The sequence below is a fragment of the Melanotaenia boesemani genome, chromosome 5 (assembly GCF_017639745.1).
Source record: "Melanotaenia boesemani isolate fMelBoe1 chromosome 5, fMelBoe1.pri, whole genome shotgun sequence".
Classification (NCBI taxonomy): Eukaryota; Metazoa; Chordata; class Actinopteri; order Atheriniformes; family Melanotaeniidae; genus Melanotaenia; species Melanotaenia boesemani.
The window spans coordinates 10,247,226-10,272,944 of NC_055686.1; the positions used below are offsets into that span (position 1 = coordinate 10,247,226).

At 39.5% G+C, this 25,719-nt stretch overlaps 2 protein-coding genes across 3 annotated transcripts in view; both read left to right on the forward strand.

The window, feature by feature from the left end:
* LOC121639776 overlaps positions 1-25,719 on the forward strand; it is a 565,698-nt gene that overhangs the window by 347,521 nt on the left and 192,458 nt on the right. The window lies entirely within an intron of this gene.
* LOC121639814 overlaps positions 1-25,719 on the forward strand; it is an 882,884-nt gene that overhangs the window by 327,281 nt on the left and 529,884 nt on the right. The gene's annotated exons all lie outside the window — the stretch shown is intronic.

Genomic DNA, 25,719 nt, shown 5'->3' on the forward strand with positions numbered 1-25,719 from the left:
AATTTATTGGATGATTTTTAGGAATATGTATTTATAAATGTGAGGATTGAAGAGTTAGACCTAACACAAAATTAAAATATGCTTAACAAGGATGTTTCAGCCTCACCAGTTTGTCTGTTTTCCTGCCCTTGAAGAGGAGCTCATGTTTTGGAAACAACAATAAAACAAAACCACTTTTACAAAGTCATCTTAATGGCATCTCGTACTGGGAGTGGTTGGTTGCAGTTAACCAGTACAACCTGTTCATACCAGCACCTACTGATTGGGTGGAGGTGGTAGGTTGAGGTCTCAGCTGGTTGAGTTTCTGCATCATGCTGTCCTAACCAGCTGAAAACATTCAATCTTCCCATAAGTGGAGTTCCCAGCAAGTTCACCCCAAGGCCAGACCATGCAACAATGAGAAAAACTGTAAAAAACCCAAGAACTACATCTCAGACTCTCCAGGCCTCAGTTAGCAAATTAAATGTTAAAGTTCATGACAGTCCAATTAGAAAATGACTGAACAAGTACGGCTTGTTTGGAAGGATTGCAGAGAAAACCTCTTAAAGAAGAACATGGCAGCACAGTTTAGGTTTGTAAAGCTGGATCTGAATAAACCACAAGACCTCTGGAGCAACGTCTCTTGACCAGACCAGATAAAGATGGAGATGTTTGGTCATAAAGTCTTCAATCTCTAAACACTGTCCATCGTAGTGCTTTAAGACTTATTAATGGTAGTCGTCTCACTCACTATTGCGCTTTACTCCAAAGCAGAGAGTCTCTCTTTGAGTTTATTTGACTGGTTGTCTCGGATATACAAGGCTCTACTTGGATTAGTTCCATATCTCCCTGGTTTTCTTCAATAACCATTGTGTCTGTATGAAGAAAACTCCGGGAGCCAAAGTATCCTTTAGCTAGCCACTTACTTTATTATCTGCAGCACCCTCACCAACACATACAAGCCGTGCATCCAGCAGGATGCATCATGGGAACTGTAGTCATCCCGCTACACCTCTTTCTTTGAGCTTGAAACATATTCTCTACTATTTCTTTGAACTGTAACTTTAACACACATACACCCCGGAACCCAAAACATCTTCACATCTCCCTTGTCATCTTTTTTTTTTTTTCTCTATAACAGAACTTGTCTAAACAGTCATAACACCTGTCAGGTTTATTCTGGCATTAAACAGAGACACGACACAAGATTCTTCTCTAAGCACTTTGCAAAGGGGAAAGAGCTCTCAGAGACAAGTCCGGTTACGTGACATGACTCTACTCAACTCCGAAGGACTTCTCCTCTGCAGCAATCTTTTGTTTGCACAGCATACAATGGGTGTTGCCACCCCGAAACCACAAGCACATACACATAATGAAAAACCAGTATGGGTGGATCCTGTCTTAACTGGACAGGGAAACAGGTTTTCACACAACACAGAAGTTACACAAAGGCCATTATTTAGTCTCAAACTGGCTGGTTTAGTGAGATAAGGTGGATGGTTGCACAACTCATTGGTCACGTATAGCTGTAGGCCTCTCAAAAAAATGGAAATGATAACATAGTATTTCCAACAAAACCTTCTCCTTTATCAGCAATATCATAAGTCCATTCTGTCTGGTGGTCTGGTCACTCGACCAGACCTGGTAACTGTCTCTGTAGGCTGAAGATGGCTCCTGTTTCTTCTCAAAATCCCATTATCTGTCTCGACCAGTAGGATCTTGGAGTATCTGCAGGTGCAACGACTGCTCCATCTGTTCTGTCGGTAGTAATCCACACTTTTTGTCCCGATGTCAGTTCTGGGAGATTTCTGGCACGGTGTCTCCGGCTGTAGTAGTAGACGTCGTCCTTCCCCATCCTTCTTCCAGAACTCCTGTAGATCAGGCCTGGAAATTGCTTGGATATTTTGCTCTGAAATCTGTCTCGGCTCCCTCAACTGTGTCTACTCTTTGTACCAGACCTAAAGTTTCACAGGCTAGTCTGCTTAAAAGTGGTCGTATGAGACCTGAGACGAGGTAGATATCCTGAGATATGCTGTGCCCTCTTGCTTCTAGCTGTGCTGTAAAACAGCCTCACACTTTGAGTAGGTAACTTCCTGGACCTAACTGTGTTTTAGTTGGTTTGTGTAACTTCCCATCTCTTTCAGGTTTATATACCTCTTTGGGAATTGACGTAACATCTGCGATATCTAACTTAAAGTCAACTTTCTTTCCGTTCACTTTAACTTTTTCCAACCAAGGCTCTGATTTTTCTAAACCTGTTTCCCCTAAAAACACGCAATCTTTACTATTATTCTCATCCGGATCTTCCATGACTTTGCGCACTCTAGCTGCTTCTACTGTGTGCCATACTACCGCAAAATGTCCTTTTTTCTGACATTTATTACATTGCGCTTCAATTGCTGGTTTCTCCATGAATGTTTGTTCCTTCGACCACACCGGCCACACTCTTTTCTAGCTGGGGTTTCTGCTTTTCTTTTTCCTTTTTTGGCTGTTACCACAACTTCTTTTTTTTCTTTCTGACTATTCGTCCTTATGACATCCATATTTGCTGGTTTGTTGTCTAAAGCTGTGTTAAGCAGAATTGTTTGTTGTTTCGTCACCGTTTCTGTCTGCCTGACTTTCTGTATGGCTTTCACGAGTGTTAGCTCAGAGTCCAGTTGTAGTTGTTCTGTAATGGAAAATTTACACATAACCCTTATATTCTGTAGACTACACTTTGCATTGTTAAAGCTTGGCTTATGTTTTACTTAGGGAGGAGAATGACTGTGTACCCAGATAAGGATTTAGTGAGCTCCCCTTCCCCCTTTTCTTTTCTTCCTTGTACCAGGCCATGAGGGGTTTACTACAATGACCTTCGACCTCGATGTTATCAGCTCATGCTCTGGCTATATTAACCAAGCACACATGTATTTCTTCAGACTCGTGCAGCCAAAGCTTCTTTGACTGTGTGACTCTCATTGCTGATCAGCTCTTAATTAAATACTTTGTTTGATTCTCACTTAGTGTGTGATCTTTGATAAATAAAATTCCACTACAATTTGGCGTCACGAACAGGATATCTTGAGTGACTGACCGGAGGACCAGAACCCGTGATTGCGCATCCTGAAGGATTCTTCAGCCCCTGGGTCAGCCTTAACCGTCAGGGGACGGCGGAGGGACTCCGTTCAGGCACCACTGATATCCAGAACGAAGTCTGCGTGTGGAGCAGCACCCAGAATCACACACGTTGAGAAGTTTTCATATTGGAGTCTCATTTACCACCCTTTTCTCACTATCTTATGAAAATAGGGTAGGGTCCCACTATCTTGTGAAGACAAGGTAGGTCACTATTCTACTGCGGTAGGGTAGGGTTAGTCCGGCACTGAAGTAAAAACTTCGGTGGTAATAATAGGCGTTTTAGTCAATTTTTGTGCCTGAGTGTGGGCTACTCGAAGAAGAAAAATCCAACAGGAGACGTCCTAGTTGCATAATGGGAAACACAGCTGTTAAGGAGAAGGAGGCTGAATGGGACTCCCCAATATGTAACAAAGGAAAAAAAAAAAAAAAAAAAAAAAATTTGCTGATGATGGACACATTATTCAAAGAAATTCCAATTGGGTTCGAGTCCATACCATCTTGGAGTTGAAAGCATTAATAATAAAAATCTCCAAAACAATTAGTGTTTTCCAAACAATTTTAAAATGAACTTTAAGGATCCTCACGAATGCAGGAAAATTGACCTGCTCTGATTCGGCCTTTCTGCGCAGAACTACTGACGTGACTTTGACAAAGTTTTCTGACTCTGACCTGAAGACAGACAACTGATGGACTGATATTGAATGAACTTTTCTTCCAGCAGGTTCTAATCTAGGATTGCTTCCACAGAAGGCTGATTGCTGTGTTTTATAACGCTGCTAATTCTGCAGCCATTAACAGTTACACACATTTATTGTCATGAAAAGCAGGTCTGATAATCTGTTTACAGGAGGAGGAGACGTCTACTCTACATCTCTTTTTGTAAAATATGTGTTTGTGCATTTTAAAATCAAAAATGACTTTGACCCTTATGACATTTTGGGGTAGAACTTTTACAGGTGGAGAAAACTGTCACCTTGTACACATGTGCTTATGCTGATGAGGATTGTTTCACAGGGGGACGCCAGAACATGCAACTCCAGGATTCAAGTATACAAGAATTTTAATGTTTTGTGTACGATTTTACTCTTACCTGGGATACTGTCACATATTAACAAAAATGGAAGGTATGTCAGTTTTTGGTAAATTGACTATTCCACGATGCACCTCCGGTTCTGCAGGTGCTGTGCGCTCTACTGATGGAAGACCTTGCCTTCTTTGTCAATTTTTCCCCTAGTTTGCTAAATTGTCACATGGGGTGGACCATGTGCCAAAAGGGGGGATGGTATCTTCTATAACATCTTGGTTTACAAAAGGCTTCACTGTGGTGGCTGAACAGTATTGCAAAAATGTTTGATCTGTGCAGGCTACAATACAGTCCGCCCTCTTGCCTGCCCTCCAACTGGTCATACACCACCTAATCAGCATTTTTGATCACGTGATGATGGATTTCATTGAGTTAACATTTGCAGAAGATAAGAAATATTGTCTAGTCATGGTTGACATGTGACCAAAAATGGGTTGAAGCTTTTTCAGCAAAGAATGCTACAAGTTCAGTCGTGGCTAAGGCTCTGGTGACCGAGATCATTCCAAGATGGGGATTCCAGTTAAGGTCTCATCTGACAATGGTTCATACTTTGTCAATGCAGCCCTGAAAGAGGTAAGTGGACTGTTGGGGTTCCAGCTTAAGACTCATTGTGCTTATCACCCACAGCAATCGAGCGTGAAAATGCCAAGGTAAGCTGGCTAAATGTTGTGAAGAAACAGGATTGTCCTTGTCAGGGCTTGATGTATGGATCCAAGGAAGGTGAAAACTGAGAATGATCAATGATACGTTATTGTGCAGAGGAAAAGCCAGGTTAGTTGGGAGTACGGCTGGAGCGGGCAGACTGGGATCTTCGCGGCACGGTCTGGTCCAGGTATGGGTTCTTGGGAAGAGAGAGAAGGTTTTGGGTTAGCTGAGTTAGCACAAGGTGGAGACAAGGTAGTGAAAGCGACTGGTTACCACGATGAGTAGTATAATCCAGCGAAGACTGGAGGTCTGAGTGGAGTTTAAGAGCAGATGAGATGATGAGTAGATGTCTTCCAGCTGCGCCGTCCTGATTGCGATGACAAAGGGTGTGCCAAATATGGTCAACAGGAAACCAGGGGTGAGGATGAGCGTGGGCCATGACAGTCCTGGCCTAAAGCCTTCCCACTCGCACATGAGGATGAGGAAACGTGCCCAAAATGAACCTCAGCACATTTGAGATTCTGTTTGGCAGACCTCCTCACACTAGTCTGGATCCCCAGGACTCTCCATGTCTACCACATACTGTGAAGGTAACATGCTTGCTTATTGCTAAAATCTGTCCAAAGTTCTCTCACAGGTGCACAGTGTGGTTAAGGAAGGCCTGTCACGCCAGCATCAGATCTGCTCCACTCCTTGGTTCTGGGAGACTGGGTTTTGGTCCAGAGACGAGAAGAAAGCACTGGCGTTTTGAAAGGAGGTTCCAAGGTACACCAACCCCAGTTCCAGCTGACCTCTCAACCGCAGGGCAGAATAATCCCTGAGGTCAGCCCCATGTGAGGTAGTCTACCCTCCACGTGGCAACATGAAGTGCACCCAGGTTGCCGTGAGGGGATGGTCATGCGTCATCTTCTCCATCCCTGTCCCCTTCCTCCTCTGGTACCCGGATCCAACTGGTCCTCGCCCAACACAACGCACCCTAGCTTCGTCCCAACAGATGACTGCAGGGGACAGAAGCACCCTCCTTGAGGAGGCACCACCGAGATGACCACACCCTTCAGCATCATGACAACACTGATGATCTTTGGTGCTAACATGTCTGCTCATAAATTGACAAATGACAGTTGTTATGTTTGTGGACTGGTGCCACATGCCACACCCTCTCAATCAGTTTTCATTCCATATCCAGTCCCTTTGAATACCACTTTGTGGACTCTGATCATGGGTAATAGATTACACCCTAGGAACATTACCTGGCTACACCAGCCCTCCCCTCTCCTGGAGGAGGCCTGCTGAATTTTCCAGCAATACAAACTCTACTTGTGTTTCATCCAAAACTGTTTTCCACTTAAGAGATCGTATTTTTCTCCATCTCTCTGTTTTTAGCAAAATGGGACAGATGCACTATTCTTTTTAGGACACTCTAGTTTGTCAGCGTATTATTCCAGTCTCATGTATATCCTTACCTTGCCCCAAACGCTCTGACTCATTCACCTTAAATCCTTGTGATTTATTCCCTGACTGTTCTCCTTCTACAGAGTGGGGCTTAGGAATTGTTGTGTTTAATCTTACAGCACTTTTACCTTTTCCTGACCTTCCTATGTACAATAACTCTGTTCTTAACACCACTTGGTCTTACATCCCATCAGATACCAGCTTTGGATGTCCTCATTATATGGTTTGGACATGTTACAGACACTCTTATATTTACCTTCCTGTCAATTGGTCTGGAACATGTTATCTGGCTTATCTGCTAACTTGTCTGTGATCCATGATGCCCTTAGTGATCTCTGGGACACTCTGCACAGCTGCAACAATGTAAATTTACCCTCTAAGGGGTGGAATTTCTGGGACTGGCTTACTAATGGTTCTTGCATTTTTCTTCTGTGTTCTGATTGTATTTTGCTGAGTCCTTCCTTTCATCAGGTGTGTGCTTGACAGACCGTTCACTTTCTATTTTCATCATTATGTTCCAGGAGATACTTCTCCATATGATGACGCTGGTGATTTGGAGTCTTTGAGTAAATTTTCTCTTTATGTGTGATTAATATGTTGCATTTTAATCAAAGGGGTGGATTGTAATGGAAAATTTACACATAACCCTTATATTCTGGAGACTACACTTTGCATTGTTAAAGCTTGGCTTATGTTTTACTTAGGGAGGAGAATGACTGTGTACCCAGATAAGGATTTAGTGAGCTCCCCTTCCCCCTTTTCTTTTCTTCCTTGTACCAGGCCATGAGGGGTTTACTACAATGACCTTCGACCTCGATGTTATCAGCTCATGCTCTGGCTATATTAACCAAGCACACATGTATTTCTTCAGACTCGTGCAGCCAAAGCTTCTTTGACTGTGTGACTCTCATTGCTGATCAGCTCTTAATTAAATACTTTGTTTGATTCTCACTTAGTGTGTAATCTTTGAAAAATAAAATTCCACTACAATTCTGACAGCCTTTTGTCTCTTATTCCTACTGCTATCCTGTCCCGTATGAGCTCCTCTTTCAATATTCCAAAGCCACAGTTTTTTAGCAAGTTTGTGAAGAGTTGTGATGAATGTTTCTGCACTTTGTCCGTCTAGTCATCGTCTGGAATTAAACTGTGCTCTTTCAAAAATCACATTGTGTTTTCAGACATAGTGCTGTTTGAATGCTGCTTTTACAGTTCCATATATCTTTCTTTCTTCCTCAGTCAGGGGTAAGACTGCCAAAACATCGTCTGCTGTATCTCCCATAGCATCCAGGAGTGAGTTCACCTGATATTCCTCCAATTTGCTGTCAAGAGCTGTTGCAATTCTTCAGATCCATTTTGGTCATTCAGCTGGGCGCGTGAAGTCAAAGGATCTGGAGGTGTTACTTGTATGGTTGTTGCCCTTTCAGTTGTTCTATCCCTCGATTATAGTCATTCAGGATCAAAACTCTCTAATGCAATGTTTCTCTGCACCTCTCTCTCCGTCGACATGAACACGTAGCCATACAAAATGGAGTCGCAGTCTGGCAGCGCTCTAGACCCGGGGAGAAGCACAGTCTTTCAATGCTTATTGCTGTCGACTTTATGTCGAGTCCACTCGCTCTAACAGCTGTACCGGTCTTTTGGCTGTAACATACTGCAGACGTTAACAGCTCGCCACTTCTGACAACATGTATGAAGAAGACTCCAGAAAGTATCCTTTAATCTGTATTTGCAGAATTGAACTCTTGAAGTCAGAGCAGAAAAGCTGAAGAGTTGCATGTGGCTCCAGAGCTGCAGGTTGCAGAGTTCTTGGCTAGTTTTTAGCTACTCCAAGTGACTGTGTTAAGAGTTAACCAGGTCTAACAAATACAGGCCTGGTTGCCAGTAATGGCTTATGGTAGCTTAGCTAAGTAGGTGGTTTTGGTAGGGGCATAGGCTCTATTTACATGTATACAGCTTCTGCTCAGGACTTGACAGTCTGATTTCTGACCCTTTTCTGGACCACACATTTTATGTGATAAGGCCATCAGTCATTTATTATTGCCAGGTCCTCAAATAGTAACACTCTGTTAATGCTACTGGTAACATTGAGATGCTTAAGAGTCTTTGGGATTGGTGCAGTGACACTGATCTTAGTATTATGAGATGCTTAAAGTAAATATCTGAAGTCTTTAGTCAGAACCAAGAAGAGTCATGGAAGAAGTCCAGTTACATTAATCAAGTGCTTAAATTCATCCACACATGTTTAAAGGTACAACTAAACTCCTCATATAGGTTTGCATAAAAGAGGAAGTTTTGTTGGGGTACCAATCTAACTGACGCAACCTGAAAGGGTGAAGCTAGACACACTCTCCGCCTCTCAGCTAAGGTTACTGTTGGTTGTGGAAACCAAGCAGCAACCTTAGCCGGTAAAATGTGAAGCCTATGTGGAAGTGCAGAAATTGCAGTTCACCCCTCATCCGCTAGGGGCTGGCTCCAAAACAGAGTCAATCTCCAGGAACTCCCATGTTAAAAAAAAACAACAACTTCACAGCAGAAATAAACATGTTTAAAGCCTGGTAAAATAATTCATTTTAGGATTAATAGGTCAAGTTTACCTTCATGACAACTGTGAGGGGGGGTGAATGTTTTTCTAACTCATCTGTTTGGATGTTATTTAATCTTGAAATTCGGCATAATTAGGGGCATGTCCTTTTGATTGACATGTATCTAATATCCACAGCAAGAAGAAAGAGTGCAGCACAACTGCAGTTTTTAGCCAGCTAACAGCATGCCTTAGCTTTAGCCCACCTACCTTCATTAGCCGGTTAGCTCATGTTAGATCCAAGTTAGCTCAGTTAGGTCTTAGCTACAGGGAGCTCGGAGTTTGATAGACATCAATCAGCCACCCCCACACTTACAGCCCCCTCTCAGCTCCACCACTTTGCCCATTTTTGTATTTTCTGGAAGCGACTGCAGGCGTGGTGCTGCCAAGAGGGCGATGGTAGGAACCGCCCAACAAGCTTCACTTTTGCTCTTCAGAAACCTACGGGTGACATTGCGAGGCTCCATCCATCTTTTAAAAACAGTCTATTACAGACCATATCCACACCCTAACCATCCCGTCCCGACTTGTTGGTGGAAACGAGGATTTAGGTGTCATGGCTTTACAGAAAACATGTCACATTCCCTCCATAACCCCATGACCTCCCTGTAAACACTGGACCAGTCATTCTTACTGGGGACCATCATAGTGCAGGACCTCCAGTATAACAATGCCCATTGGAGGATGTAAAACACTGTCAAATGCAGCTGAAAGCAGAATGAGCTAAATTTGTTTTGCTGAACATGCAAAGAGAGACCATCTGAAGAAACTATTCTAGCTAAGATAAATTATAAAAGCTATATAAAAGCTATAAGACTATAAAAAGGCTATATATGATGTGGCCTGCTAGCTTATTCGCAACATCTGAGATGAAAGTGTTCAGTCCAGTCTTAATCCAAATGGGGTGAAAAAGTCGTAGCTTGTCCATCCTGTTGATTGACCAGGTGGCCAGAAAAGGTCAGGATGATCGGTTTGTATGGGTTAGCATTTGGCGTAGCATTTAGCCTAGCCCTTAGCTTCGCTCTTTCCCTTCATTTCGGCCATTGTCACCGATGCTACTTCAGCAGGGGAAAGACACCTTTCATTCATTAATTTTTTTTTTTTTTTTTTTTTTTTTTATTCACTAGGTTTACTTTTTTATTGCTCTTTTTATTTCCTGTTGCTTAATGTCCTGTATGTCAGAAAGATTAATATTAGATGTGTTTTTTTAACAATATTCTTAAATAAACTTACAGTATTAAATTTAATACTCTTCATACGTTTATGTCTCTCTGAGAGGTTAGAGGACCCTCATTTTCTTTTTTATCATTTTTTAGTTGAATAGTATTTAGTTTACATTTAAGCCGCACTACTGATTTTTGGCAGATTTTCTCACTGAGCCTTCCCTAACGACGGTTAGTTCTGCATCCATCTTACATCCTGTTTTAATTATCAGTCCTAAAGATAAGGGAGAGATCATTTTACCAAAATAAAAAACTTCAAACCATCTCAGTGTGTCAGAAATCTGGGTGTCCTTTTCAACTCTGAGCTGGATTTTATTTTACATATTAGAAATGTCACAAAAACAGGATTTTACCAATTTAAAAACATCTCCAGAGTCTGCCCATTCCTGTTTGTTTATATGTTGTTGTTGTCTACTCTTGGAAGGGTTTATACTGGAAAAAAATTTATGTTGCACTTGCTGCAATAACAATAAAGTTTCATTCGTTTCATTCATTCATTCATTCATTCATTCATTCATTCATTCATTCAGAGGACGAGAAAACGTTACACCAGTTTTAATATCGCTGCATTGGCTCCCCGTACATTTCAGAATCGATTTTAAGGCTCTTTTTGTTGTTTATAAATATCGTAATGGTCTTGGATCTTCTTATTTATCTGACTTGATTTTAACTTGTGAACTGACTGTCTGGTTGGTCTACAGGGTTGTTGCCATGGTGATCACCCTTGTCTGGGTGGCTGGGGACCCTGCACTGCAGCCTTACGGCTGTGGTGAGGACTCTGGTCTGCCCTAGTCTAGGTGGTCCCTATGGGGAAGCCCTCTGTGGTCATGAGTGGACTGGCTTCCGTGTAAAAGGATATGGTTTCCTAACAACCAGCGTCAAGTGTCAAGCCAGATGTTAATTTCTCATAATGTTTATTTAATATAATAATTTGTTAAAAACTTTTGTGTGTGAAGGCTTGTTTCATTTTAATATGCATAAATTGTTTCTATAATGTAAAGCCCTTTCTGTGTGAAAAGCGCTTTATAAATAAAATTGATTTGATTTGATTTTTGGAGAAATAAAACAAAAGAAAAAGAGTCAGTTCATGATTCAATGAGTGGCCTGAACAGTTTAAACCTAAATCTTTATTTCGTACACACAAACGCTTTTTAAATTGCAATTTAAAGTTGATAAATGAACAGATTATGCCATGAACATATATTTTTTAATGACACCATTAGCGTCTTCCTGCATGAAATCCAAGTTATTTACAGAGATTAATGATTATATCCACGTGTCTAAGAAAAAAAATCTATAGCAAAACACTTGTGATCTGAATTATATCACTAATAATAAAACACACTATTTACAGCTGAAATTTCTATTCTGTCAAATAATCAGAGTTACATATGGTTGATAAATAGGACCAAAATGCTGAAAAATGTCTGAAAGTTGCTCAGGTCTGGTGATCATGGAGGTCGACCACCTGAAGCTCTGATGTATAAGCAGCTTCTATTTAATGCATCACCTTCTGTTGGAGTCATAACATCTGGAAATTAACTCTGAATCTTACTGGTAGTCAACGAAAAACATGAGGAACGTGTGGGAGTCCAGTAGGTTTTGTTACCAACCCAGCAGTGTACTGGAAACCATCACACACAGACCAGTTGTTGCTCTCTGACTCACACCACCCACTGGAACACAGACTGGCTGTCCTCAGGACTCTGCAGCATCGGGCTGAAAATTATTCACACCTGTGTGCCTGAGCTGGGCTTTTATCAAGTCAGAGAAAAACTGAGCCCCAAATAATGAAGAAAAGAAGAAATGATGCACAAACGTAGTCATTCCACACGTGTCTGGAGTGTCTGAAAAACGTAGAACAGGAGTGTCCAGCTCAGGTGTTTCAGATGATTCCTGCTGCAGCACACCTGATTCAAATCAAATGGTTCTCCTCAACAGCTTGTTAAGTTCTCTGCCAGCATAATGACCCATTAACCTGATTCAGGTGCAGCAAGAAACCTCCAGAACCTGCAGGACAGCGGCCCTTGAGGACTGATCTTCTCCAAAAACAGCATTCCTGTGCATTTCAAACCTAGCAACACATGGAGGCAGAAACTGGTCCACCAAAGCACAGATCTCTACATAGAAACCAAACAACCACTTTACAGGTGTGCGGTTCAACAAAGAGCAGCTCTTCAGATCTAGTTTCAACAGTCCACCTGCATCCGAAGGACAAGCAACACTCTTTTAAGGGAAAGTAAGGTGCATATATTGGACAGGGGAAGCAGTCATCAATGTTAAATTGGAAAACCAACATTAGATAGAGGAGGGGGCCTCAGGTTTCATCTGTCTAACACCTGCAGTACAGTCTTGACTCACCTTCCCAGGCAGTTTAAAAACCATTCACACCTAGAGTCATGTGACCAAACCACGTCACATGTTGGTCAGGCAGGTGGCTGGGTTGTTGGCAACGATGCTGACGACCCACAGGATGGTTGGGTGGGTCAGGAAGTGTGAATACCTAAACTATAATCTTGGAACTCCTCACCAGTCAGTTTAGCACTGAAGAAGCTTTTTGGATGAGATGAGGAGTGTTTTCAAGAAACTAAAAGATGTCCAGTTGTCTTCAATTCAAGCTCTCAGGCGTCCTAATGTTACCAGAGAAGGGGCCAAAGGGAAATTTGGTTTGCTGTACAGTTCAACGTACAAGGGACAATCAAGACAACCAAGACAATAAAATCAACAATCAGCCACAATACAACCATGGATGAGCAAAAAGGGTACGATCAAGATGTCAATAGAAAAATAAATCGTCAAAAATTATCAGAGCTGGCCAGGATTGGTTGCACTTTCCGTGATACTTGTTGATTATAAATATCTGACAGAGAGCTGCTGTGAGCCAGTCATCTTACTTCTACTCTGACGATATCTGGCTGTTTTTATTCTTCAAACCAGCCAATAATACAGAATATTACAACAGACTCTATTAAAGATTTGTAAAATAAAACTATCAGTGTCTTTTCTACATTAAAAGTGTTTAGTTTGCACAGAGAATAAAGTCTTTGTAGCCTTTTTGCAGACTGCAGATGTATTGAAGTTCAGGTTTATGTCAGTGTTCCTAGATTCTTTGATAAAATAGAAAATCGATCTTCTGTCTATATGAACTTCGGTTTTCTCTCCTTTCGTATTTTAGGCTGTTTTCATGTTTTCATCATTCAGGTCGTTGATCTGGTGGTATCATCACTGTTCTTTCTGCAACAGGTTAGACAGACCAAAAACCTTCCTATGGTCCATTTATTAAATAAAAAATATATAACTAAGTCAGTAAAAGGATGCAACTGAATTAGAGTGCAAGACACATTATAAAAGTTGAAGTAAATTTTCCAGTCAATGCCATATGATAAAAACAACAATGGCCAAACAAACCGAGGCAGGAAAAGAACTGTGTACGTTAACACAACCACAAGCAAAACTGCCACAATTCTCCGTTTTTCATTGGTGGGAACACCCCGGACAGCAGACAGGGCTCTAATGGTCCCAACTAGGAAGAAGATGAGCAGGGGAAAGGGAAGGAGGAGAAAAGCACCCAAATAATCTTGATGAACAACTCCAATAAAAACAGCACAGATTAAAGCACATACACCCACATAGACCTTGGTGGTTCGTTTCAGACGGTACCAGATCGGCCAGGCGATGAGCAGATATCTGTAACACAAGACAGATACTCAAAACCAGTCTGTGAAGACCATCAGAGCTATCAACTAATACATTAGTTGGGGTGTAGAATAGACAGTTACCTTTCCAGGACAATGCAGACCATGAAGCAAACACTGGCCATCACAGCGGAGTTGTAGACGTAGTAGTAAAATATTGTCTTTATTAAATCGTCCTCGACCCCTGCCAGCGTAACGATCATGCAGCACATCTGTATGATGTCAGCAAGGACGAGGTTGATGACGCAGACCGGAGCAACATGTTCATTTTGCAGCTGCAGAAAACATAAAAAGAAAACCAGAAAACAACATAAAATCAGCTGTTATCATTAATGTGTTTAAAGTGGGAAACTCATGAAGAATGAAAGCAGAATTATGTAGTTCCACAGCTAAATAATTACAGCATTCATTCACTGATAGCAGCACACAGGAAGAATAAAAAATTCAGTTTTATGTCATTTTCTGTTCTTTCTCTAAGAGCTGGAACTGAAAATATCTTATTAATATTTAACTTTACATGCGGTGAAACATGATAAATATTTACCGTTTCAGCACAAAGTCAGTAATAAGTCATTAACAGAGCAGAAGTCTCAGCTCTATTATACTACCTGTGATAAAAGAGCATATAAGGGCATGAGGGTCAAAGGAAGGCAGATGGAAACGATGATCAGTGTGAAGAGAACAGCTTCACCCTCAGAAGTCCAGCAGTGAAAGATGAGAGACTCGTAGAAGCTGATGCTGCTGTAATTATTGCTGTTGTCTGGAAACGTCTGGTTTGTGTTGTTCATTTTTGGAGTAAAACCTGTTCAGAGATTCAGAGAAATACATTTGTTCTTGTCTGTAGAGCCTTAAATTTGTCAGACTGTAAAAACACCTGCTGCAGACCAAAGGTCTTTCATCTCCAGCTTTTATAAATGACTTTTTATCTCACTTGTACGACAAAATGAGAAACTTTCTGCTGTTTAAGTTCCAGCTCAACTCAGAGGCATCGAGGCCTAATCCCAATTCTCTTAGTGGTAGAAATTCAGCCTATGGTGTTTAAGCTATTGTTTATTTCCTGATTAAACTACAGGAAGTACTGAAACAAAAATCGCCAGGCTGAATTTAAAAGATCAGCTTCCAGACTCTCAGAGTAAAGGCCCATTTATGCTCAACACAGATGGAGGGATACGCAGAGAACGAACAGAAAGTTTTGTTCATCTTCTGCGTTTATATCAATAATTGGTATTGGTATAAATTCAGATGTCCTTTTAGAATAAGTTCAAACTAAACGTAATAAATTATTCAAGCTGTATTATTTAAAATAATTTTCAACAGTGTGAATGGTGAGGTGGATTTACACTCCATCCGCAGTGCATGATGTTTGTTTTCTCTGTCCTTCAGTTCATTTTAACATGAAACTGTTGGAATCTGAAACGTCCTCAGAAATCTAGCATCCTTCAGCATCAGCAAGAAGCTGCTACAGATCTACTACTGGTCCGTGGTAGCGAGTCCCTCCTGTACGCTGCAGTGTGCTGGGGGGCGGCCTCAGGATGAAGGACGCAGCGCACCTGGACAAACTGGTGAGGAAGGCAGGACTTTATCTGTTTGTCTGGTATTGTCTTTTTGCTCCAGCAGCCAGCATTACTCTGCTGGGACGTGTATCTTCACCTATTTTTGAATATTCTATGCATTTCTCATTAAAAGAATCTGGATCTCTTCTGACCAAAAGGGCATAAAAACCTAAAAGTTAGATTTGTTTTTATTTATGGTTAGGTTGGAAGTTGTTGAAAAGATCTGATGTGAAAAAAAACAAGAATTAACATATATATATATATATATATATATATATATATTACATTTTATACACTTTTACAAGAGGTACCATTTTACTATAAAGTGTTAGTTTTTGTAAAGGTGCTTTGAGCATTTAGAGGATAAAACATTAAAACTTGCAAAGCTCCTCAGAGTTTTGTTTTCAGTCCTGAGAGAAAATTCTTCATATTCACAGAAAGTATTTTTAAGATAATCATGAAATTCAGTTAATCAGTCACTTTAATTATATTATATTACATTTCACAAACAAAACGTTTCCAAAATGCTGAACACAAAATAATGTTGTAAAAATAAATAACTAAAATAAAAATAAAAGTAAAATAAAAGGCACAGAGGACCACACGACTCACAGTGTTAAAACCCGAGGAATAAAAGTGTGTTTTAAGATACCTGAATGAGTTCCTCTCAGCGGTGTTTAAAGTTTTGTCCTCTGCATCAACACAGCCCACATACATGCAGTAAGTGATGAAAACATGCAGCTGTTTCCTGATTATCTACATATGCTCTTCCAGAAACACCTGACCAGGGTGTGTCCCATGTCACTGATTGGTCTAAATTATTATTTCTATTCAGGTAAACAAATCAGATTTAGCTGTTTCTTCTGTTCATGAGTTCAGTATTTACTGATGAAATCTTCTTCTTTCTGTCTGATTTTCTGTCATTTTGATGTCAGTGTAAATGTAAAAAGTTTACATAGTTTGTTCAGTAACAACACATAATATGCAGTTTTCATCTTTGCTTTACAATAAACTTTATACCTGATAAAATACTTCTGTTGGACTCTAATAACACAAACAAAGAATTGCTTTAATCAAATTATTGCATTATTCCACTCCCATGCATCACCCTGAATTCCTTTCCTTTTATTTTCCATGAATGGTTGTAGACACCAGTGATGCACAGATAGACACTAGGTAGTACTAGAGCACCTGTCCTTTGCCCTCTGGACCAGCAGGTGCCCTTTTCAAAGTTATTATTTGTTTTTTAATAGTGTACACTGTACTGTATGTGTCCCATGTTGACGTGCTCAATGACTATCTTAGTTAAAGATATGTTAATAAATTAAGATTTACAGAATATGTTGCAGTGAGACAAGTTAAATTTAGTTCTAGAAAATCCGTCAGAGTGAGCGCTCTGTTCAGGCTGAAATCTTTGATGCCTCCTGCAGTTCAGGTTGTAGCAGAGAAGCTCAGCGATGCTGCAGAGAGTTCACGGTGTTGCTGAATGTACATTATACTGCCAAAAGTATTGGCTCACCTGCCTTGACTCTCGTATGGACTTCATAGATGTCCCATTCTTAATCAGATGAGTTCAGTATGATGCTGGCCCTCCCTTTGCAGCTGTAACATTGTCAGCTAATCTGGGAAGGCTTTCCACAGGTTTAGAAGTGTTTATAGGAATTTTTGACCATTCCTCCAGAAGCGCATTTGTGAGGTCAGACACTGATGCTGGATGAGAAGGTCTGGATCTCAGTCCAAAGGTGTTCTATCGGTTTGAGGTCAGGACTCCGTGCAGGCCAATCATGTTCATCCACACCAACCTCCTCATCCAGGTCTTTATGGACCTGCTTTGTGCACTGGTGCACAGTCATATTGGAACAGGAAAGGGCCATTCCCAAACTGTTCCCACAAAGTTGGAAACATTGTTCAAAATCTCTTGGTATGCTGAAGCTTTCAGAGTTTCTTTCATTGCACTAAGGGGCCAAGCCCAGATCCTGAAGAACAACCCCAAACCATGATCCCCCCTCCACCAAACTTTACACTTGGCTCAATGGAGTCAGACCAGTACCATTGTCCTGGCAACCACCAGGCAGACTCTTCCATCAGATCACCAGATGGTGAAGCATGATTCGTCCATCCAGAGAACGGGTCTCCACTGAGTCCAGTGGCGGCGTTCTCTCCACCGCTGCATCCGACGCTCTGCATAGCTTCTGGTGATGTGAGGAAATTTCACAACTGGACTTATTTTACAGGTGGAATCCTATCCCACACTGGAACTCACTTAGCTCCTAAAAGTGACCCGTTTCTTCACAGATGTTTGTAGAAGCAGTCTGCATGCCTTGCTGCTGGATTTTATACACCTGTAGCCCTGGAAATTATCGAAACTCCTTGTTTCAGTTATTTGGACGGTGAGTGAATACTTTTGGCAATATATTTGTATTTCATTAGTTTGGCCTTGGATACCATGTGTCTGTAAATATTGTAATATATGTGTAATATATGTATCTAAAATATGTTTTTGTTTCTAACAGATAATTGTGTTTACAAGTAAACTTGTTAGATTTATGATACGTTTACATTTATCTAACGTGGGAATACACAACGCTGACTTTCAGTTGTATGATATATCAAGACTTTCAATAAAAAATAAGACAAGCCTTGTGCAATTATTGAAGGACTTATATATTAGCTGGCTGTCTAATTTAGCAGTGACGCTAAATGAGGGCAGTACTTTTACTATTGTGTATGTAATGTTAAATTCTAGTACTGCCACAGGAGGACTTTTATGTGAAATGCACCTATAGGAATGATGATGATGATCATCTTTCAATTTAGACTTTAATTTTATCTGAGCTATCTGCCCAAATAGAATATTTTGTTGCTTTGCATCATGGATTCAGGCTGTAGATATTTCCAAATAAATTACATCAAGAAAAGCCAAATACCATTGTGAGATATTAAGTTTATGTGGTGGTTTCCATCTTACTGCAGTCATTTTCTTTGCTGCTGTATTATCAAGTAGCAAGAAGCATCCGTTTTTCACATACCATTACCATTTACTTTGCCTCAGATTAGATATAATTGAACCAAATTTCAACTTGCACATTTTGATTGTTAAATTAGATAATAGAACCTCTCTGAGAGACCATGGATGCACAAAATTTTCTTCTAATTTGTGCCACAAGACATTTGCTGTAGGACTAAACCATGTAGTGAGTGGACGAAGAGTGAAAGCCCAGAAAAAGAGTTTAAAATTTGGTAGTGACTGTCCTCAGTCCCTTCTATTTTGATGAAGAGTATAAATTTTTACATGAGGCTTCTTCAAAAAGTTAGAGATGGATTTTCATTCAATTTTCAGGAAATGTGAGAAATAAAATAAAGGAACAAATGATCAGATTTTGGGGGTGATCCGAATCGAATCCAGGAATTTTTTTAACCCTCTTGTTATGTTACGGGTCAAATTGGCCCATTTTAAAGTTTGAAGATCTAGGAAAAATAGTTAAAAGTATTTTTTTTACTATGAAACTTCTTCTGCTTGCCTTATTTAGTGTAGTCAATGTTTAAAATTAAAATGGTTCGTCTCACATATTTGCAACCACCCCCTGCATGTTTATATCACATAGATTCTGTTTGGGTCAATTTGACCCAGCAGTCAAACTGGTGGTAAAAGGGTGTCAGAAATGTCAGACTATTTCTTTCTCTGCAACTGTGAGACATATTTTACCCCAATCACACACACACACACACACACACACACACACAGGTGCAGGTGTTATGACTTTGGATGGGAGCCATTTATGTTCTCGTGGGAAAACTCCACCCACTCTCAGTGGACACTCAACAGGGCAGGGGCAAAACATATGAAGGATTCTCTGCATGGGAGTCCTACCAACATTACCTCTCCTTTACACCTGGTGCGTGTGTGCAACGTTTTGTTCCGACCTATGCGATAATTTTTACCGTTGTCAGGTGTGGAGCGGCCGCAAGTGCAGACCACCTAAATGGAGCCGCGAGATCAGGAAATCACAGGAGGAGTGGAGAACTGTGGAGTGGAGAACGTAGGGAACTGTGGAATTGCGTAATTCTGGGTGCATGAAGCATCATAAATAGACTCGGCGCGTAAATTTAACAGAGCGTCACGACAATGCAATTCTAGGGACGCTTCTGATACGTGCTGCGGTGCATCTGGTGGAAACCAAACCATTGACTAAAACGGCTTCAAATAGCAGTGGAGGTCATGGTGCAGCTCTAATGTGCCGCACACACACCTGGTGTAAAACAGGAGTTACACTCTTTCAGGCAGACCTTTACAAAATGAGCAGCAGGAGCAAAAAGATGACAGTCCAGGAGGCTCTGGAAGTCATCTTTGATCATGACAGTGAAATAGAGGAGGGTGTGTTTTGAGCTAAATTCTGAATCTAATGATTCTGAACCAGATTTTGAACCAGATGAGGGAACTGATATTCCCATTCTTCCGAGCAAGACATTCATGTCCAAAAATGTGACAGTGTGACAGACATCAAGTCAGCTTTTGAGCTGGTCATGCCTAACTCAATACAGAAAATCATTCTGGAAATGATTAATCTAGAAGGGAGGCGTTGTTTTTGAGGAGAAGTGAAAGGAGCTGGACAAAACACATTTAGCTTGAACATGTATTTTTTTTATGAAAGAAATTACCCTAATTGAACCATTACCTGTGAGAGGCGTGAAAATGTAATGAAATACTAACAATGATTGTTAGGATTTTTTGGGTTTGGACATCTTTTGGATAATTAAACATGCATCAGGTCAAATTGACCCAGGAACATCATTGCTGTTTATTACACACACAAACACATAAGGTTAAGGATTATTTACTATTGTGATAAGGATAACTTTACATTACAACTTAACATCACATCCCCGGGCTGTAAACTAAGGTAAAAAAAAACAAAACAAAACAAAACAAAACAAAAAAAAAACACTGTTGCTCCTCGAGCAAGACCTTTAACGCCTGACTGCTTCCTGGGCACTAGAATCAGGCAGCCCACTGCTCCTAGCAACTAGGATGGGTTAAATGAAAAGAAAGAATTTCTCCAGAGTGGGACTAATAAAGGATTATTATTATTATTATCCTGCATTTTTAACCTGGCAACTTTGTTTATGGAACATGAGTATGAAAAGACTGAGATGGATATCTGATTAAACAACTGTCTGCTGTTCTGTTCTCTCTGTTTATGTCTTTATTTGCATTATTTACTTTTTTGTGGTTCTATGCAAATCACTTTATTTCAGGTTATTTTGTATTTTATAGTTATATGTACTTATTAAATTTAAAATATTCTCTAAACATAACATTTCTGTACCTTGCAGAAGTGTTTTATTAGTTTTATACCTGAATTTCGTGTCCGTCATCTGTGCTCATGGACAACAGAAAAAGAAATAAATAAATTAGATTGGTCTCTAATTAAACAACTGTCTGCTGTTCTGGTCTCTCTGTTTACATCTTTATTTGCATTATTTATATATAAATAATATACGATATATATGTTATATATATTATTTATATATTTACGTAAATACATATATACACATATATATATATATATACATATATACATATATATATATATATACATATATATATATATATATATATATATATATATACACACATATATACATATATATATACACATATATACATATATATATATATCTATATATACACACACACACACACACACACACACACACACACACACACACACAAGAACTGATTTAAATCGATTAATCTTTTTTTTTGTTTTCTTCTTAAACAAGCCCTAGTTTCAAGTTACGTTTAATTAAAACTCAATATTTATTCCATAGATCAGGACCATAGACTGATCAGGACACACTTCTGGATTTTATAGAACAGAATGATAAATTGTGTTGAGGGAAGGAGAAGAAGAAGAAGAAGAAGGCGAAGAAGAAGAATTCATTGTAAGTAATGATAAATAAAACAGGTCTCTATGGTCCAGATCCAAGGGACACGTTTCCTGTACTGCACAAGCAACACAGGCCTGCAACGGTTGTCCGCCACGTGGCAACTGGCTGTGAGTGAGTGAGCTGTCTGGAGCCCATTTTGTCTCTTCACTGTTTAAAGTATTTTTCCTGATTATTTAAATCAGTTTCGTTATTCTGTCTTTTGTTTACTGGAAAAAGGAACATTTAAGTTTATTTAACTGTTGTGTTTTTATTAACTGTTGTCTGGAGTCATTCTTATTATATATTCGGGTAATATTGTGAGGTCTTGTCATTCATGTTAATGTCAGCACACGGTAACAGGTAAACCATTGTGAAGGTTACCTTAAACACAACCGAAACCAACCACCCCATCAGCTCAAGTATCAGAGTTTCTGAGAGGGTGATGAAGCCACGCCCCTTATGGGAATATTAAACAATTAAACAAAAAAATGACATGCCCATTCTGAAGTATTAAAGCATAAGCCCTGCCCATTTGTGATGTAATAAAACAAGACACACCCATTTTTGCATCACAAGTTTACCCAGAGAATATTACTAGAATTTTGTCAGTGTAAAGTCTCAGTTGCACTTGTGCATATCTATTTAAGGATACAGCTTCCCAAAGTATTTTCTTGGTTAAAACTGAAAAGTGGCAGAAATGGCAGAGAACAGCAATTTTGGCCTGTTTTGGAAAAGTTTTCTACTGAGATAGCTCAACTTAAAAAATTATATCAAGGAGAAGAAGAAAATCACAAGTTGAAGACAAGTCTTTCTAAAATTCAGATGGAACTACAAGATCTTCAGAATCACAATATAAAAGAGAATGAAAGAGAATTGGGTTTCAGCAATGTGCTGTGGTCACACATATGACTGGAGCTCTTCCTCTGCCATTACAGCAGAGTGAACGTCCACAGCTGATCGGGACACAGTCTCATCTTGCGCTGCCACATTGCCTAACCCACTTGGTGTGACACCACAATGGACCATCAGACAGCGAAAAATGTCCTGGAATTGCCCTGCACTGGGATTGTTATTCCAGCATCCTACAATAATAATAATAATAAAAATAATAATAATAATAACAACCAAAAACATTAACACACGTTGAGAATCATAAAATATATATCTTTTGAGGATAAGTAAGGAACGTGTATACCAATTTGTCCCCACAGGTAGGCTATAAAGGGTAAGTAAGGTAATAACTGTATACCCATATATTTTTCTACAGGTAGACTAAGCTGGATGCTGATGTGCTTTTCTTTTCTTTTCAGAATTAAAAGTTTAGTTTCCCAGAAAGACCAGGAGAAAATCATGCATGAATCCATCTCCAGTAGGCTGGATTACTGTAATGGTCTTTTAACAGGACTTCCTAAAAAGAGCATTAAACATCTGCAGCTCATCCAGATGCTGCTGCTAGAGTTTTAACCAGGACTAAGAGATCTGAACACATCACACCAGTTTTGAAATCTTTACACTGGCTTCCAGTCAGTCACAGAATAGATTTTAAAACCCTTCTGATTGTTTACAAATCCCAGAATGGTTTAGGCCCAGAATACATCTGTGATATGTTCAGAGAATATAAACCTAGCAGAGCTATTAGATCCAAAGACTCTGGTTAACTAGTCCAGACCAGAGTCCAGACTAAACATGGAGAAGCAGCATTTAACTGTTATGCTGCAAAAAAGTGGAACAAACTGCCAGTGGAGATTAAACTTTCCCCAAATGTAGACATTTTTAAATCCTGGTTAAAAACATTTCTTTTCTCATGCACCTATGCATGAAATCTGCATGTTTTCTTTTTAACTCATCTTGCTTTTAATAATTTTAATGTAATTTATGATTTTATTGTGATTCTTGCTACGTGCTGCTGCCTTTTACTATTTCTTAATATCTTTAATGCTTTTGTTTTATGTAAAGCACTTTGAATTGTCCTGTATATGAAATGTGCTGTACAAATAAACTGCCTTTCCTTCTATGCTAAACATACATAACCTGCTGTCCAACACTGTACACAAAAACTAATTTAAGCCTCTCAAATTCAGCTTTTCAAGATTTTGTGTGTGACTGTATGTGTAGGTCTGTTTGCGTATGTGTGTGCGTGTGCGAGACTCTGTGTGTGTGTAACTGAGAGTGTGTCTGTGACTCACGTTCCCTCCCCATGCTGCTTGGCCTGGCTGAAGCTTATGAATCCGTGGAGGGGGGCAGAGAGGCTACCTGGTCCAGGTACTCCTGGTTAACCTTCATGTGCAGCTTTTCAAATGGATTTTCAGATTCGTGGTTTTTCCTTCCACATATTGTACCACCTGCTTCTTCTACAAGACACTTTATCTTTGACATGGTCATAACGAAAGAAATCCCAAATAGGACTCTCCTCGCTTTCTCCTAACTTTCTCCGTAGCATCACGCTAGCCGGCGCGGGCGGACACGCTGTTGACACGTGACGTCACGGCCGTACGACGCAGACACCTGGTGTAAATCCGGCAGAGCGAAGTAAATAGATTTCATACCAACCCCAAAGCCTTATGTATGAAATAAATTTACAAAAAACGAAAACAAAGGACATTTTTTGCTTTCATTTTTAGTTCGTTTTGTAAACACACAATACCGTTTCAGTTAGTTTTCGTTTTTTTAAAAACTCTCGTTTTTATTTTTATTTCAGTTAACGAGAATGTTTTTTTAATTTTAGTTTTCGTTTTTTCGTTAGTTTTCGTATAATAACCTTGATCCAGAGGAAGTTACAAGTTCTTCATTTAATGACTTATAAGTGGAGATTAACTCACAGCTAAAACAGAAACTCAGAAAAGTTTAATAACTGAAAGATACTACTAATAAAATCATGTACAAATAATAATAAATGTATATGATTTTATACAGGATTTTATGCAGGACACTGGCTCAAGAGGTCCCAAGTTGGGGATGCCTGCTCTGTGGCAATTCAGACACACAGGCACGCATCGTGTCATTGTGCGCAGGCAGGTGACCTACGTGTTTCTCATAACTGTCCCACATTTCTGTACAACAATAAACCAGAGTAGAACAATTAATCATTGTCAAAAAGAACTGAAAAGTTTCTGCTTGATTAGTATATTTTCCATGAAATGTATTTTGCTCCAATATAGGTCGTAACAACATCTGCATACAGTACAGGCTATGTTCTTATAATAAACTTATCACGTTATAACGTGATACGTTTCACGTTATTACAATAAAGTATCACGTTATAACGTGATACGTTTCACGTTATTACAATAAAGTATCACGTTATAACGTGATAAGGTCCGATTTTTTTTTAATTTGGGTGACAGCTCCTCGCTTCCGTACAAATGGAATCAATTATGTTGATTATCGCTGACATTTGCAAGTATTCAAGGATTCAAGGAACTTTATTGTCATACCAGCTCACATTTACATGTTTATGGTACGAAATTAGAATTTTTATGGCTCATTAGAATGAGCCATAAAAAGGAGGGCAATAAGTGAAATAAAATAAGACATGAAAAAAATAGAAATATAGGCTAAATATAAATAGAATATAAGCTAAATACAATAGAATATAAACAGCAAAATTTTTAAATAAAAATAACAGTAAACACTAAAGAGCCCAGTTTGCATGAGCAATGTTTATGCTCCATATGAATGTAAACAAAATGAAGAGGAGTACTTAAATAAGCTTGCTTTTATTGGTGCATTTATAGAGAATGAAAGGTCTTCTAATGTGTATGTGATCGGGGATATGAATGCAAACATTTTAGACAAAGGTTCCTTTTTTGCAAAGTATTTAAATGATTTTTGTGTTGATAATAAGCTAACCCTATCTAGTAGAGTCCTCCTGCCAAACCAGAGTTACACCTACATAAGCGAAGCATGGCACACTACATCGTGGCTGGACCACTGCATTACTACAGATGATGCTCATGCCGCATTGACAGGCATAAAAATTCTTTATGAAATGTCTATCTCTGATCACATTCCTGTATTTATGTCCATTAGACTGGAGCACATACCTCTTATGCAGATTGTAAAGAGTACTAAACACCAACACTTAGATTGGTCCACTCTTTCGTGTGAAGATAAAGGCGATTATTGTGCTCGTACTGATGCATTGCTAAATGATGTTACAGTGCTGAAAGAAGCTTTAATGTGCACAGATTACAATTGTGCTAATGAAGTACACAAGAAAGATATTGCTTCTATGTATTCTGACATTGTATCTGCATTGATTAAAGCCAGTGAACCATACTATGAGGGGAAGACAAAAAGAAAAATAAGGCCTGGATGGAGCATTTATGTATCTGAAATACAGTCAGAAGCTCGTGATGCCACTAGGTCCTGGGCAATAGCAGGAAAACCCAGACAGGGGCCTTTATTTGATCAAAAAAAAATGTGCAAACGCAAAATATAAATATGCAATAAGATATAT